At 49.7% G+C, this 17,823-nt stretch overlaps 1 protein-coding gene and 1 long non-coding RNA gene across 2 annotated transcripts in view; one reads left to right on the top strand and one right to left on the bottom strand.

The window, feature by feature from the left end:
* Positions 1-17,823, top strand: part of LMBRD2 (LMBR1 domain containing 2) — a 1,998,085-nt gene that overhangs the window by 263,610 nt on the left and 1,716,652 nt on the right. The gene's annotated exons all lie outside the window — the stretch shown is intronic.
* LOC138511451 (uncharacterized) overlaps positions 1-17,823 on the bottom strand; it is a 680,777-nt gene that overhangs the window by 527,602 nt on the left and 135,352 nt on the right. The window lies entirely within an intron of this gene.

Raw genomic sequence — 17,823 nt, 5'->3', positions numbered from 1 at the left:
GCGTATCATCGGCATAGTTTATGTATGCTATGCCCAGGGAATCTAGTTTGTCAAAGAGCGGCATTGTAAACAGGTTGTAGAGAGTGGGAGCTGTGCATGAGCCCTGTGGGACTCCACAGTGTATGGTGGTGGGAGCCACATTTGCCTGGTTAAAGAAAACCTTCATAGCCCTTCCTTTAAGGAAGGAAGTTATCCACGAGGGGGCCTTGTTGGAGAAATGTGCTCTGTGAATAAGATGTGAGGTAAGAATCTTGTGGTCCACAAGATCAAAGGCAGCCGAGAGGTCCAAAAAGTAGGAGAGCTGGCTTGCCTTTGTCCATAATTTTGGTTGTTTGGTTTTTAAGCTCTAGGAGGGCGGTTTCTGTGCCATGGCCTTTACGGAACCCTGATCGTCTCTTACCGAGGATGGAATTTGATTCCAGGAAGTGTTGAATTTGGTTGTGAGCCGCTTTGCCCAAGGTTTTTAGGAAGATGGGGACAGTGGTGATGGGTCGGTAGTTGTGTGGTGAGGTAGGGTCCAAGGAGGTTTTTTGTTGCAGAGGGCGTACCCAGACTTCTTTAAGGCTGGTGGGAATGGACCCAGTAGTAAATGAGGTATTAATGAATGCAGTTAGGAGAGGTGCAAGGGAGTCGGAGCATTCCTTAACAATATTGGGCGGGCAAATGTCTCCTTTGCACATGGATGGTTTGAGGAGGTTGAGGACTTCCAATTCCGTGACGTCACGGAAGGAGAAGAGCAGATTGGTGGAGTTGTGGGATAGGTGGCAAAGCAGAGGAGGCCGTCCGTGGTTGGGTAAGGTTTTGAATTGCGCCTGAATCTTTTCTTGGAGTAGATCTATTTTACTGAGCAGGGCTGCTTGTGTGCTGGAGCACCAAGCTTCGTCTTTAATAATCTCATCGGGGCTGGTGGAGGGGTTGATAAGGTCTCTCAAAATTGTGAACATTTCCTTTGGTTGAGAATTGGCCTTGGAAATCCGTGAGTTGAAGGAAAGAGACTTGGCTTCAGTTATCGCTTCTTTGTATTGTTCGGCTATCCGTTTGAAGGCTTCCTTGGTGGCGTCACTCGGCATGGATTGCCAGTTAGTTACAGCGTTACGTTTATTGGTGCGTAGGGCTTGTAATTCATCTGAGAACCAGGTGTTGACGTGCATAGATTTCTTCTCTTTTTTTGTTTTCTATCGGAGCTATAGCGTAAATTGCTTTGGTAAGAGTGTCGGCGTAAATATCTGCAAGTGTGGTTGGGTCACTAGAGAATGGCTGCTTGAGCTCAGGGACTTTCAGAAAAGGACGAAGGTTATTCTTAGTTAATTTTCTTGAGCTTCTTACCTGGGCTGGTGGAGCATAGATGAGAGCTTTGGTAGTTGGGGCTGTAGGAATGGTGAATTGAATACAGTTATGATATGTCCAGGGGTAGACAGTGATAGAGCTGATAGTGGGGCAGTTGTGGTCAGCCACCCAGTCGACGGTGCGACCTTTGCAATGAGTTGGGGCTGCTGACTCTGTGTAAGAACCCATATTACTGAGTTCTTTAGTTATGGCTGAGGCTGCTTTATCTTTGGGATCATGGAGAAATAAGTTGAAGTCGCCGAGTAGGATTGTTTTGGTGGAATTTTCAAGGTTGTCACCTAATAAATAGAGGAAATCTAGAGCTGGGCCGGGAGGCCGGTAAATGGTATGTATATTTATGGTGCAGTTGGAGTATGGGGACAGAGCTACTCCTCCTCCTTTCAGCGGCTGTCTGTCTTATCCGAGGATGGAGTAACCTGATTGGGGGGGGGGCTAGTGAGATAGCGGGACCAGACGCTTCGTGAAGCCATGTCTCGTTATGGCAAGTAGATCTAGGTCATGGGTGGTAAGGAGGTTATGGATCTCTAACGCATGGGCGGGGAGGGAGTGTGCATTAAGGAGTGCACATTTGAGATCGGGTATACTTGTTTTGCGTGGGAGAGTGGAATGAGAAGCTTTAGATTGAGGGACTACAATCGCAGGAGAGTGGGGTGCATTGGCTAGTTTGGTGGTGTGTGTGTGTGTAGGTGTGTGTGTGTGTAGGTGGAAATCAGCGAGGGATTCTTGGTTGATGTTTCTGCATAGGCGTCAGAGTATTTGGTTACAATGTACTTGGAGGCATAGGTGCAGGTGGGAGCGGCTGCCCAGCCTGAGATTCCTCATAGCAGTGGACCTAGGGAAGCTGTGGTGTATTAGAGGTTTAGTGTGGGATCTGAGCCTGGAAAGTCTGGATGCTGTGTTGGGCGGGGCGCAGGTTATAGCAGAGAGGCATCTAGAGGAAGCTAGGTGACCCCCCAACCCTCTCCCCAGAATCGCACCTGTTGCCCAACCCCACTAAGAATGACCATTTGCTCTCTGACCCTGATCAAGCAAACGTGCAGCCCAGACCCAGCAGATGGGTCCAACAACATACTACAGCATATAATAATCAAAAAAATCAGGATGTGAGATCCTACAAATCAGCAGGCTATGGTTCTGAACAGAAAAGTTTATTTCAGAAAACCACTAGTGTTATAGTTCAATTAGTTTACATAGCTTTCGATAAGCACGAAAGGCTCAGGAGGAACGGACAATAGTGATTGAGTATGGTGGAAATACAGATTGAGTATTTACCTCTATTGTGTTGAGGTACAGAGTTCCACCTAAAGGCACAGTGGTATACAACAGTTAGAGGAACACGTACTTATACAATAGTGCACCCGGGGACATAGGGTGGTCCATCATACCGTAAACACGGGGTGTACACAACATAATCTACAAGACATACACGAAAAAGGGTATTTGCAGTTGTGTCACTGAGGATCAACACGGGTGTGTTTCGGCCAGGAAGGCAGAATTGTTGCCTGGATGGTGTTGGCCTTCTTCAGGATGAGCACCAAATGTGGTGCAGTCCGTTTTTTCTGTGAATAGAGAAGGATTTGTAAGGATCTCTGGGTCTAATTATGTTATTTAGTGTTTCATAACTGTGGCCTAGTGTTGCCATATCGAAGGACAACTCACCTGCTGCTGTGTGAGCAGTGGTGATGCTGTACAGAATCATCCAAGGGTAAATGTTGGATGGTAGGTGCAGGGAATGCACTGGGGGAGCCGTGGGTTCCTCAGGTAACGATTGGTCAGGATCCAGTCGGCTAGAGGAGGGCCTAAGAAGGTCCCTCGTCTGAAAAAAAAAACAAAGATGGACGTGAGTGTGAAGCGTCGGTACCGGCGTATAGGACTAGGGTGAGGGCGTCCCTGGGTTGGTGGATATTATAGGATGCATGCATGAAAGCTCCAGGGCGTGTCGGCAACCTGGTATCACCTGTTGCCTTAAGTGATTTAGGGCGTGGAGGGTATTATCGACCCATTAAAATGAAATAAAAATCTCGCCAAAGTGGTGTCTATTTTGAGAAGTACGTCCGAAATGGTGGTGCGTCTGTGTTCTACAGATGGGTCACAGTGCGCATGAAGGGCCGAAAAGCAACCCGTGGTTACTGTGCATATCATACCTTACAGGGTAGATAGGGCCCACACGGGGATAGAGGTGGTACCGCTATTGTGGACTCCCTGTGAGTGAGTAGACGGATCAGTGTGGAGGGCACTGTCTCTGGAGGCATGAGAGCTAGATCTGTTGCTGTAATGGTAGCTGTAGCATACAGATGCAACCAGCTTGGCTAATAAGCTAGTCCCAGGGTAGTGTATGTGCCAATAGCACGGTGCGGGAGGTGCTAGGACCAATGGGAGTGGTCCTCACCGTTCCGCGAATGGACGATGGTGTCGGTGGAGGACTGAAACTACTGGAACTGCTAAGGATGCTGGGACATGTAGTGTCTGGCCTACTGGAGGCGCTGAGGAGCCCATGGTGATGGATGGAAACTAGTGAGAGGCGCTATGGAGCATGGGACATGTGGTACACAGCGAGAGTAAATAATGTTGAATACATATCAATTTAAACGTCTGACATCTGGGTACAATTTCTGGGTAAAATTTCGAGGGTCCAACGAGCACAAAATGGCAACATTGTGTGTGGTGGGTGGGGTTAGACCCAAAAATGTTTCCACTCTACGGTTATGTTGAGGCCGTGGCGGACTGTGTCTAGTCTGTGGACCCACTTTTGTTCCAGTTTTGTGAGCACCAGGTCAATGTTGCCTCTGCGTTTCTGGGGCTGCAGTTGTTGCAGCACAGTCCAGGTGAATTGTTCATGTGTATGGGCTTTTTTGTTGAAGTGCTCAACCCGGGGTTTATCCTGTACTTTGTTCGTTGCTCCTTTGATTAACAGGTCTGATGGTCTTTCCGATGTATATCATGTCACACGGACATTTGATGACGTATATGACATTTCTACTTTCGCAGTTAGTGTGGTTCGTCATGTTCCATGTAAAATCTTTGTAGGTAAAAGTCTTTCTGTTAGTTGTGTGGCGGCAAGCCACACACTGTCCGCAGCTGTAGTGTCCCACGACTGGTGGCAGGTTCCATAATGTTGCTGGGGTTTTTGAGGTTTCCAAAAAAGTATGGACCAAAGTGTCCCTTAGATTTTTGTTCTTTCTGAACGCAAATAGTGGTTTCTTTGCTAGACTCCCTTCATTTTTGATGAGGTGCCAGTGTTTCCTGATGGTGGTTTTTATGAGGTTGCTTATCGGGTTGAACGTTGTGCACTTTCGTTGGCCATACCAAAAGGATTCACAATTACAGGAAAGACAGAACCTCCGCCAATGGAGGTGGAGTTGCCCTGATCGCTAAATCTAACCTACCCAACCAAGCTTTCCCCTCTGGGGAACTTCTCTCAATCATGCTATCCTACCCTAACACCACAACCACCAACATGCACATCAAATATAGATCACCAGACCCATTGCAAAACTTTGACGAGGATATAGCCCTTCTCCTCTCAAAAACACTAAACCATCCACTTGAATCATCATTCTAGGCGATTTCAACCTTAACCTTCACCACAGCTTAGATCATAATGCCACGACCATTCAAAACACAATGGCCGCTCTCGGACTCACTCAACGCATTGAACAAGCTACCCATGGCAAAGCCTGTACCTTAGACTGGCTTGCCGACATAAATGTATCAACCAGCATTAACGCCAATTCCCCTTGCCCCTGGTCAGACCATAACATCATCACATTCACTATCCCTAGACGAACCCAATCCAAAACTGCTCCAAACTTAACCCCAGCTACCCTTGCAAGAAATACGCGCCACATTAAACGTACTAACCTGCTCCCATTATTAAGCGCCATCACTGAAGGTACCTACCTCCAAGCCAACCCATCAGCCATGGTAGACCTTTACAACACCACCATCCTCCAAGCCATCGACAAAATTTTCCCACTCAAACACCACAAACCAAAACTCACCTGAACCTCAAGAATCTCAGATATAATAAACGTGCTGCTGAATCGCTTTGGAAACCCTCAATAGGGATCTATTTTTCGAGGGGATTCTGACGTATTCCAGATCTATGACAGGTAATCACTGCAGCACAGCTGCAGTGATTACCTGTCATAGATATGGAATACGTCGTCGGACCATCCCATCGAAAGAACGTTACCAGGTAAGAGAGTAACTTGTTCATCTCTCCCTCAAAAAAATACAAGCTATATTGTTAGCAAAAAACGCCACGTACAATGAGCGCATAGCAAATGGCAAATCTGGCATTAAGGAATTATTCACCATTCTGAGGGAACTTGAATCGCCCACCTGACACCTGTCAGAAAGACCAAACATGGTGTGCTGACATACAGCATGCATTTTTGGACAAAATAGCAATACTTCAAAACAAAATCGCTAACAAAAAAGACAAGGTAAAGCTGCCAGTCATAAACACCGACCCACCAACCTCTAGAACTCCTTTACCCCTCACCCCACTTTCGAATTCAGGCCAGTCTCCACACCCGAGGTTATAAAAATCATCTCCAGCTTAAAATCTTCCAGATGTCAAGGCGACATATGCTCTGCCCCAGTCATCAAAGACTGTGTTACTGAACTCGCCCCATTTATCACCTCTCTCATCCATAACTCCTTCTCGCAAGGTACAGTCCCTAAGAATTTGAAAGAAGCATGTGTCCTCCCGCACCAAAAAAAAAATAAATATAATAAATCCCTTGACCCCAGCATCCCTACCAATTACTGTCTAATTACAACGGTCCCCTTCCTCCTGAAAATCCTTGACTGCGCCGCCTACCTCCAGATACAAGAACACCTGGGAACTAACAATCTCTTGGGCCTACGCCAATCGTCCTTCAGACCCAGACACAGCACGGAAACGGCACTCCTTGACCTGAAAAACCAAATTGATACTATAATTGACAACGGAAACTTAGCCATATTACTTCTCCTAGACCTTCCCGCAGCGTTTGACTTAGTAAATCACAAATTACTGTGCCACCACCTGGACAGCTCGGCCTATTTCTCACCCAAAGCCATCGCCTGGATAAAATCATTCCTCTCTGAACGTACCATGAGAGTTTTTTCCAACCTAGCTAACGCTGCCCCTGCCCCTTGCGGGGTGTACCTCAAGGTTCATGCGTGTCACCAACGCCATACAACATATTTACAAAGCTGCTATTTTACCACCTTGATGAACGTGGAGTGTCCTATACAAACTATGCGGATGACACGCAAATACTCCTCCACCTCACTGGAGATTACGATACATACTCTTCCATCCTCAAAGACATTTACCAGATGATCCAATCCTGGATGGCCAAAAATGTACTTTGTCTAAACGATGAGAAAATGGAGTTTCCCTTGGTCAGCACCCAAACACACCTAAAAAAACATTACCCCAAATACAAACACTTCATAATTGATGGAAATACCATTACCGTCTCCAAAGAAGTTAAAACTCTGGGTGTGTATTTGGACTCCTCCTTATGTTAATTCCATTCTCCAGCATGGGGTCTGGCATGGATTCACATGCTCATGAATATTCCCTGTCAGGCCGGGAATCCTCGGTAAAGAAAAAATCAGTATCAGTTTCGTTTCTGATCTGTCTTTCTTAGTAGTAACCAATCACTGATCTCTGGGTCATACTGCCCACAGCCAATGACTGCCCTATCCCTAAGCCCCTCCCCTGGCAGCCATCCTCAGATTTTTACCGCACGCTCAAGTGTTGGGAGTCCTCGTGTTTAGCTCTCAAGCTTTTGCTGCATTTTCGCGCTTTTTCAAAGAGAATTTCCCATTTTTTGGTCAAATAGAGCGTCAAGCTCCACCGTCTCTACATCCGATTAACGGGGATCCGTGTCGGATTTTTCTACGCCCCTCCAGGGTGAAGATTTCGTCGAGTTGCGCTTCTTGGAGGAGTCCAGGAGTTTCTGCGGCCTACCCGAACATGGCCCAGGAGAAAGGAAGCTCGACGGCCGGAAAGCTGTTCAGGGATTGCCCTGGATGCCAGTTGCAGAATGTGTTCAAGGAGGACGAGCACTCGAAATGTCTCTACTGCCTTCATGAGGACAAAACGCATGTGGAGAAGGACTGTGCGTTTTGCGGGGACATGTCGGAACGGACCATCATCGACCGACACCTTCGTCTCTCCAACTGGCTGGAAGGAAAGAGCCCGTCAGGTGAGAAGAAGTCGTCCAAGTGGTCTTCTAAATCCTGTAAGGGCGCCCCGGCGACGGGGGCCCAACAGAAGGCAAAGCACCGCACGTCCGTGGGCACCGGGAGCGCCGAACGGTCTGGCTCCTCGGCTGCCAGACGGGGCGCACCCTCCCCAGCGCCATCAACCACGAGCCAACGCTCTGGCTCGGGGAAGAGGAAGGCCGAGAACCCGGCAAAGCTTCTGGAGAGGCCCCGGTCGAGCTCGAAGGATCCGGCCGAGGGGGAGCGAGGCAGTGACCCTCCCCCCAAGGTGAAGGCCACAGGCCCACATAAGGTGGCAAAGGCCTTGATTCACCCGGCCAAGGCCTCTATCGAGGAAGTCGCGACGGCCCTGGCGCAGCCTGTGGAGGCTACACCAGTGGAGGTGACCTTGGGGCCCAGAGTCTCCCTGCCTCCGCAGAGGGAAGCCTCTTTCAGACCCATCAAAGACCCCCGTGAAGACCCCGGCGGAAAAAGAGGGGGGGCCGGTGGCCATTGTGGACACGGATACAGCATCCGAGGAGGAGCTGGTAGAAGTTTTAGAGGGCCTCGACGAGGGCGTCGAAGAGGCCTGTTCCCACAGGAGGGATCCTGACTAAGGTGACGACGAGAGCGACGGCGGCGGCACCGGCGGCACCGGCGAGGGTCCTAGTCACCCGTCGCTCCCACCGCTTCCGGAGCCGCAGGACAACTTGGCGGCCATTTTGTTGGCAATACAATCGTTATGTTCGGAGATAAGGACGAGATTGCCCTTACCACCGACAGAGGAACCGGAACCAGGCTCGATGGAGGAACCAGGCCCGGCGGGAAGCCCCCCGAACAAGAGAAGACGGATCCATCCAGCCCCGCCTTTTCAGCCCTCGCGTCCTACTCAACCTTTGCCCACGTCCCCCTTCCCTGGGGATGACACAGGAACGGACACGGCCACGACGGGTACCGACGACGGCGGTGACGATGGGACAGAGCTCCCATCTCCCCCAGCCCGGGCCTCCCCGCCTGACGAGATCGGATCTTTTCATGCAATGATCGCCAGGGCATCCAAGCTTTTTCAGCTCTGCCCTGAAGAAAAGAAGGAAGGTTTCCTTTACCAACGGCGCAAGGCTAAGAGGAAAACAGTCCTCGCCATGCCTCTGCTGGATGACATCTGGGACGAGGGGTTCACCCTTCTCAAGAACCCGTCTACGACGCCTGCCAAGAGGGATCGGTACGAGAAGAAGTACCGGGTCCCCGACGCGGCCCCTTTGTGCCTTACGGCACAACCGACCCCTGCCTCAGTCGTCTCAGCGGCAGCCAAGAAGACGGACGGTGAAGGAAAGAAGCTGGATGGAATGGGACGAGTTATCTCGTCAGCAGCAACGACGATTAAGGCGGCCAACGCCCCCGCAATCGTGGCCCGCTACGACAGGGAGTTATGGTATAAGATCGCCCCCCTGTTGGACTTCCTTCCGGACGACAAGAGGGCCGAGGCCCTGGAGATCTTGCAAGAAGGTGAAGTGGAGTCGGACCACGCCATTACGGTGGCAACAGACATTGCCGACACCGGTTTCCGCCAGCTGGGCAACAGCGTTTGCCTTAGACGACGAAGGTGGCTCAAGGCGACGGTTTTCCGCCAGGACGTACAAGCCAAGGTTTTGGACATACCGTTCGACGGGAACAATCTGTTTGGGAAAACAGTGGATGAGTCCCTCCAAGCCATCAAGGCGGACACGGAGACAGCTAAGGCCCTAGGTGTTCTCCGGCAACCAAGGCCGTCCTTTCGGAGCACCGGAGGCAAGCAGGGTGCCTCCACGTGATTCGGCAGTGGCTCCTCTGCATACCGCCAAGCGGCCCGCTCCTTGTCGCAGGAAGCCTATAGAGGATGAGGCAAGTCGGGTGGACCCCGCCGTCGTTGCCAGGGAGGCCAAGGCAGCAAGGCGTCCTCCAAGCAAGATTGAACCGACCCTGGTGTCAGGCCCACACCGAAGCACCCCGGTGGGAGGCCAGCTGGCGAAGTTCGTCAGCGTGTGGGAGTCCATCTCCACGACCGTTGGGTGCTGGACGCCCTGGCCCAGGGGCACGCCCTCGAATTTCTAAAGTGCCCCCGCATTCCACCCATGGCCAGGAAGGAAAATCACGTCCCGCAACTGCTATTGGAGGTAAGGGCGATGCTCAAAAAAGGTGCCATCGAGCTCGTCCCGAAGAGGTTCCGGAACTCCGGAGTATACTCAAGGTACTTCCTCGTGAAAAAGAAGACAGAAGGATGGTGCCCCATCCTGGACCAGCAACTAGCAGTATCAAAAAACGACAGGTCACTCAAAACAATGCCTTATGAGGAGCACTAAACATACCAAGAAGACAACATATTTCGGAAATCAGACTCAAAGTGCAACGGCTACCGGTTTAGGACCAGATCACATTCAAAACCATGGCAATCACCCACAAATGCCTCACTAATATAGCTCCCAAATATCTTGCTCAATCCAACCCAAACCACTAAGACTACACACTCCATCTCAGCCCTCCTTCTTACTGTTCCTAAATTCAAAAGAACCAAGACTGGGGGACGCAGCTTCCCAGTTCTGGCAGCCAAAGGATGGGACGCCCTACCTCTAGACATCAGAACCGACCCTTAAGGCCTGGTTTTTCACATCCAATTTGTAGCCCTCCTTGTGTGAGAGTACTCTTCACACATTGCCTGAATGCTTACAGTTCTATTTTTACTAACGGTTTCAATGCATCCGTAAATATGCCATGCCTGTAAATATGTGTAACATATGTCAAGCCTATGTATTCTATTGTTGCCTGTGGTAACTCATTTAATGTGTATTACCTGCTCTCCTGCGCCCAGATACCCACGGGTTTGGCGCGCTTTACAAATGCTAAATAAATAAATACCCTTGAACTGTGATCACTTGTATCTGTCTTACTTGTTGCCACCATGAGTTTCTCACACAGTCCAGCCAGAGGTCCAAGACGGCCGGAAGTGCTGTTCCTGGCCTTGGTTGCCTGTCTCCCATGTGGGTTAGCCATCCCCAAGCCCAGGGGCAGTCTGAGGGTATCCCGATAAGGTTCACATTTCTCCCCGGAGGGAAAAACTGTAACGCAACACAGCCCAGCCCAGTGTTCCAGGACGGCAGGGGGTGCTGTCCCCGGTCTCTGGAGCCTTTCTCCCATGTTGGTTGATCATCCCCAGGACCAGCGGCAGTCCCAGGGTTCCCCGGCATGGCCCTCATCCTTCCCTGGAGTTAAAACCTTTAACTCAGCCAGTCCAGGGGGGCGCTGTTGCGCACGAGAGAAGATGGCGGCTCTCGTGTGAGCTCTGGCTAGACCCAGGGCCGCAAAGCCAGAAAAGACAATTTGCAGGCTCCGGTTACCCGCGATTTTTGCAGAGGATGGGTAACAATATCTTCAGATACCCAACACGAAATTTCAGACGGATCGGTGCGGGGATTCAAGAGATAGAGGCCCGGATGATCTCCCGCAGCCTGGAGATCGGCGACTGGCGGGAAGAGAGATGAGCCCCGCCCCGGCAGCATCGGGCCGCTCCTGCCATCCACCCAGCGTGAGGAAGCCGCGGCTACCCTGGATATCGTGCACCGCCCGCTGGCCCACCTGCCGCCTTCTTCGCATGGGAGCCTGAGAGGCCCGGACGGGTGAAGGCCTGCTCTGTGGTCGGACCGCACTTGAAGAGGTAGGTCCCAGCTATCCCCGAGGTGGCCTCCCCGCACCGCCTACGCGGGCCACCATCTCCCAGGGACTGATAACCGTATGCGCACCGAAATTAGCGCTCCATTCGTCCATGTATGACAGGGAGAAACGTCTGCCCCCTCTAATAGAGCTGCGACGGGGCACGGACTCCACCACCGCGGGCAGATATAGCGCAGAGCGAATCGTGGTGGAACCAACACGGCCTTCCCATTGAGCGCCTGGATAACCCACATCTCCCATTCCGGAGAAGATGCCAAAGAACTTTGGCCCGAAGAAAGGCAGAGGACCCATCGACAAATTCACGACCGCGATGCAGAGGGAAGCGGAGCCCGAGACAGACCAGGAAACGCCGGTGCAGGAGAAGCAGGCGACCCTGGCTACAATGATGGACCTCAAGGCCGTTTTTCAGGCGATGCAACGGGACTTCGCTGCACTCACGGACAAATTAGATGGGATCACGGCAAGTGTCGCCAACATTAAGACACAACTTGACAATATAACTAGGATATCTGGAACTGAGGCCGCTTTAGAGGCCCTGAAAACCACAGTATCAACAATGGCTATCGAACTTGGAACGGTGAAGTCCAAATGCGCAGATTTGGAGGCGAGATCTAGGAGAAACAACATCCGCATTATTGGGGTTCCAGAAGGCGCCATGAAAGGATCAATGGAGAAGGCAGTGGAAGATCTCCTCCGCACACTATTGGGTGACCCCGGATGGTCACCGATGTTCATAGTCGAGAGGGCGCACAGATCACTGGCACCGAAACAGAAACCCGGGGCATACCCCAGGCCCATCATAGCGCGCATGTTAAACTACAGGGACAGAGATCTGATCCTTAAAACCGCCAGTGAAAAACAAGAGCTCAAATGGGAAGCAAATGTTATCCGCATCTTTCCAGACTTTACATTGGCGGTCCAAAAGGAAAGGAAGCTCTTTACAGGAGTCAAGAAAATGCTACGCGAACGGCAAGTTCAATACGCAATGCTCTACCCCGCCAGGCTCAAAATCCAGCATCAAAACAAGTCCTACTTTTTCACATTTCCCGAAGAAGCAGCGACCTTTATAGAAACGCATATCCCTCCGAACACGGGACAGACTTAAAGTGTGGGCGATTTGAACAAGACTGAGACCTAAATATTCTCATCCCGTTCTTGAAGTGAAAAGGAACAGCAACGCCTGAAGCCTCCACCCTGGAGGCCTGCACATGGGACACTAAAGTAGAATGTACATGTCTAATCAGCTATGGAAACATCGTCCCAGAAGTCATTAGGATGTGCGAGAGCAACGTGCGTAAACCGGACACGATACCTATAAGTGAAGCTGGCTTGGGCTCTGGAGACGCTGCAGCCCCCCCTGTAGCAGGTGCTTGAAATGTTGTTGGGTGGGGAGGGATGGATATCTAATGGCACAGTTGAAGTTTGGGGAACTGTGAGGGTGGGGGGAGGGACTTACACGGGAGTTGCGGGGTTTTATTATAAATGAAAAAGCACACAGATGTCAGACATGCCGTCATTCCATCTCACAATGGCAGATTATAAGAGACCACATGGCTTTGTACACCCCATAGACAATGGCTAGCTTAGACAAAGACAACATCAATATGCTTAGCTGGAATGTAAGGGGCCTGGGATCTAGGTTTAAGAGGAGAAAGATACTGGCCTACCTCAATAGACACGCGGCGAGGGTGATCTTCTTACAGGAAACGCATTCTGGTCCACGTCAAGGAGAACAATTGATGCCTAAAAGGGGCCCACATCAGTATTTCACGACATACTCCAGCCGGGCAAGAGGGGTAGCAATTCTGATTCACAAAACACTGCCCTTTGAATGTATTGATGTTGAGTGTGACCCGGGGGGGAGATATGTCATGCTTCATGGTAACCTATACGATAAAGAATTTGTCTTTCTGAACGTGTACGGTCCGAACATCGACCAACCAGACTTTTATGCCTCAGTGTTTGGAAAATTGGCAAGATACCCGACAGCCCGGGTGATTTGTGGCGGGGACTTTAACACAATATTAGATGTACATCTCGATCGCACATCTACGCAAGCTAGAACACTGACTAAAGCCGCGCAAGCAATACACCTACATATGGCTGATCTACAACTAAAAGATGCCTGGAGAATATTGAACCCAATCAGCAGGGAATACACCTATTACTCCACAGTCCATGACATGCACTCCAGGATAGATTTATGGCTCATAGATGGGGGTAGCATGGCATGGGTCACAGACTCCCATATACACCCAAGAACGTACTCGGACCACTCACCGATACAGCTAACACTAAGAATCCCTGGTCGGTCCTCTCCAGACCACCTTGGAGATTCAAGCCAGCAGCCCTGAAAGATCTGGTCTAAAATACCTCGAAGAAACAATATATAAAGGACTACTTCGATAACGACAAACACTCTGTCTCGACCCAGTCTATACTATGGCAGGCGTTCAAAGTCTGCATCAGAGGTCACTGAATAGCCGTAGAGGGGGGAATCCTTAAAGACATTAGGAATAGGTTAATTAGGCTAGAATCTCAGATGGCATCCCTGCAATCACAGTATGCATCCTCTCGTCACCCCAAATCAGCTCTGAACTAAAGACCAAACTAGACGAATACACCGAGAACGCAGAACAAGAGAGATACTTTGATCGACCAGCTGCAGCCCATAGTAATGGGGAAGGGGATCGCCCGGGGAAATTATTAGCTAGAACAGTACGCATAGAGAATGGCCCCACTACCATACCATGCATACAGATGTCTGATGGCGCGGTAACCACCGACCAGGACAAAATGAAGGAGACCTTCTATGCCTATTACAAAGACCTATACTCCCAGCAAAGCACTGCAACAGATGACGAGATTGAGAGCTACCTGGCCCAGATACCCACAACCCTTTTAGCGGATACCACTAGGGAAACACTTGAGTTACCCATCACCGAACCTGAAATACTCGATGCAATAAAAGCTCTCCCCAACAGGAAAGCGCCGGGTTCAGACGGGCTAAGTGCTGAGTTCTATAAAGAGTTTAGTAGTGAACTGGTTCCCAGGCTCCTCGCTGTATGGATGGAGGCACTGGATACAGGGGAACTCCCCAAGACCACCAGGGAAGCTATAATTACTCTCCTGCTGAAATCGGAGAAGCCCCCTGGGGATTGTGGGTCATACCGACCTTTATCCCTAATAAACACTGATGCCAAAATCCTGGCCAAAATAATAGCATCTAGGCTTACACCACTGATGCCATTCATGATACACGAAGATCAGGCGGGGTTTATATTGGGCAGATCTACGGCTACGAATATAAGGAGATGCCACCAAATCATTGCCACGATACCCTGAGAAACCCAAGGAAAAGCGGTCTCCTTAGATATGAGGAAATCATTTGAATACTGTCTCATGGCCGTTCCTGTTCGGGGTGTTACGAAACTATGGATTTGGCCCAAACTTCATAAGGTGGATCCGAATACTCTACACGCGACCATACGCTAAGATCAGAATTAATGGATCTTTCACAGACATACTTGAACTACTGGGGGGCGCTAGGCAGGGCTGCCCACTCTCCCCACTACTCTTCGCCCTGGTTATTGAACCCCTTGCGGACATACTCAGATGCTGTTATAGCACATTCGGGATATGGCTAGAGGGTAAGCCACATATTATAACGCTTTATGCGGATGATATCTTATTATACCTTAAAAACCCAGACCGCACTATGGGCAAGGTGCTGGCTGCAGTGAAAGAGTTCGGAGAATATTCAGGTCTTCGCCTAAATCCCAATAAGTCGGAGATATTCCCGCTCACAGATGCCACCATGCAGCCCCAGAACCTCCACGGCCTTATATGGAGCCCATTACACATTGTTTATTTAGGTGCGGCAGTCGCCAGATCTGGTCAACTCTCCCGAACACTAAACTACACCTCACTGGCAGACGCACTTTGCATCAAAATAAAGCGCTGGAATGCCCTTCTAATATCCATGATGGGTAGGATAGCATTAATTAAAATGATCATTCTGCCTAAGCTTTTCTATCTGTTCAGTACAATACCGGTGTGGCCGGGTCGCACACTATTATCCAAAATTAATAGTGCAAGCATAGCGTTTGTATGGGGAGGCCACTCGAGACTGAGCTGGAGGGTGCTAACAGATACGTATCCCAGAGGCGGCCTAATGGCTCCCGACGTGGAATTGTATTACCTGGCAGCGCAGGCACATTATGCTGCCAACTGTTCTACATGCTTCCTCAACCCTGTCCCCCCACCCCCTCCCACGAGGGAACAGGAAGCGATACTGGCCCTACAGAAAATCACTAGGCCCACACCTAAACGATATAACACTATGCATCCATCCAATGTCACAATCACTGCATGGGCCAAAATAAATGATATGTTTGCAGCCGGTAAACTATACCACCCGAGCATGCCAATATGGGGCGACCCCCACACACCCTTCCCCTTAGACAGTGTGGTGGCAATGCACTGGACTGCCAAAGGAATCGCACAATGGGGACAGATGTTTCGGGACAAACAGTTTGTGGAGTGGGATGAGATTAAAGACACGGTAGGAAACACAAACGCACACAGACAGCAATTCGACAAGGTTGCAACAACCACACAATGGATCTACCCATCATTCCCAAACGAACCCGAAATAAACATGGTCCTTGGTTACATATTCACGGGGGGGACTCAGAAGGTTATGGCCTCCACTCTCTACAAAACTATAATGCAAACACGCCCGAAAACACCCCACACCGCAAAGGCCGGCTGGGAGCGAGATCTGGACCAGCCGATAGAAGAACAGGATTGGTCCCAGATCTGTGCACTGACTAAGCTGGTATCCTGCAACTCGAGATTCAAAGAGATACGCTATGAAATTATCCATAGAACCCACTACACGCCAGCGAAACTCAAGCGTCGATATCCCATTCTCTCTGGCAACTGCCCAAGATGCAATTCTGAAAATGCTAATATATACCATATGCTGTGGGACTGTGTAGAACTAAGTCAATACTGGGCCGGGGTCTGTGGAGCTCTGGATAAGATGGCGGACCAACCGGTCGAATGGACACTGCCGTTGTGTATATTGGGGGCGATTGGAAAAATGAACCCAACTTGGCGAAAACTGCTCAATTTAAGTCTTCTGTTAGCAAAAAGGGTCATTTTGATGAGGTGGAAAAACGCTCGCCCGCCAACAGTAGAAGATTGGAACATAGACATGTTGTGGGCTAATGACACCGAAGAACTGTATATAGACTCATTAATGACCCCCTCTAGACCCAGAAATATATTGACACGGTACAAACAGGATCTAGCAGAGCTACCATCCCCTGAAGATGTAAATGCAATGTAAAATCTGCCAATACATGTATTATGATCACTGAAATTGAATGTCGCAAATGTAACTGCATAATCTGTGTGCAAAGTTAAATAAAGTTGTAAAAAAAAACTCAGCCAGTCCAGAGCTCCAGGATGGGTCAGTGTGATGTTCCCGGCCTTGGGCGCCTTTTTCCCCATTTGGGTGGACTTTCCCCAAGTCCAGCGGTAGTCCCAGGGAGCCCTGGCAGGGTCACCAGCCCTCCCTGGAGTGCAAAGCTGTAACACAGCCCCACCAGCGCTTCAGGAGTGCTCCAGGACAGTCCGGGGTCATGTCCCCAACTTTGGGCACCTGTCTCCAATGTGGGTTGCACGTCACCAAGCCCAGCGGCGGTCCCATGGAGCCCTGGCAGGGTCCCCACCCCTCCGCTGCAGGGAAAAGCTTCAACACAGCCCAGCCAGGGCTCTAGGCTTGAAATATAGATAAATATATATAAAAGTAGCCAAGGACTCGCTTGAAATTAAGTGGCTGACAGCTGCTGCCAATTGTTGTCCTCCCCGAATAAAAGAGCATGACCCAGCACATGCAACTCATTCATGTTATTACAGGTGCAGGTTCATAACGTCGTGCCACAACATCCTGTGCCAAGTGCTCCCTGTGCCCTACTGGCTGCGGCGAACCGGTCGCGCCAAACCATCCTGCTCCGTCCTTAGCATTTAAGGGGTTAATATCGGTGTTAAATTGCCCTCTTTGTTCAAATGGCATAGTGTAGTGTGTGAATTTTTGAAACATTAAGAGCAGATTTTGTTTTAATCCTTTTTGACCAGATATTGGTATGTCTGAATAAATGCACAATGTTTTTATATATGTATATCTAAGCCATATTAAATTCATGTTTGTCTAAATAAAACATTAAAGAGATTACATTTCACCAAACTGAATATTTCTTAATTATTAACTACAGTAAGAGAAGTGGGGGTGGAAAGTTACTTCTTCCCACCCACACTTCTGTTCACACAAAGACGCATCATAGAGGACTTTGTAATCGATGGATTAAACGTAAATACTGTTCTTATACTGTACATACCTCTCATTCCGTCTGATACAAATATGCTTTTCAAATTCAAAAGAAGACAGTTTCCTAACGTTTAGCCTTTTCAATGACCATGAATAAAACACAGGGACCTACGCCCCCTTCCTGGAAGCGATCAGTGGTAATTCTGATATTTAAGAAGGGGGACATA

This window comes from Ambystoma mexicanum, chromosome 6p (genome assembly GCF_040938575.1).
Source record: "Ambystoma mexicanum isolate Mex_15411 chromosome 6p, UKY_AmexF1_1, whole genome shotgun sequence".
NCBI lineage: Eukaryota > Metazoa > Chordata > Amphibia > Caudata > Ambystomatidae > Ambystoma > Ambystoma mexicanum.
The sequence above is the reverse complement of the archived record's forward strand: the minus strand, read 5'-3'. Positions and strand labels throughout refer to the sequence as shown.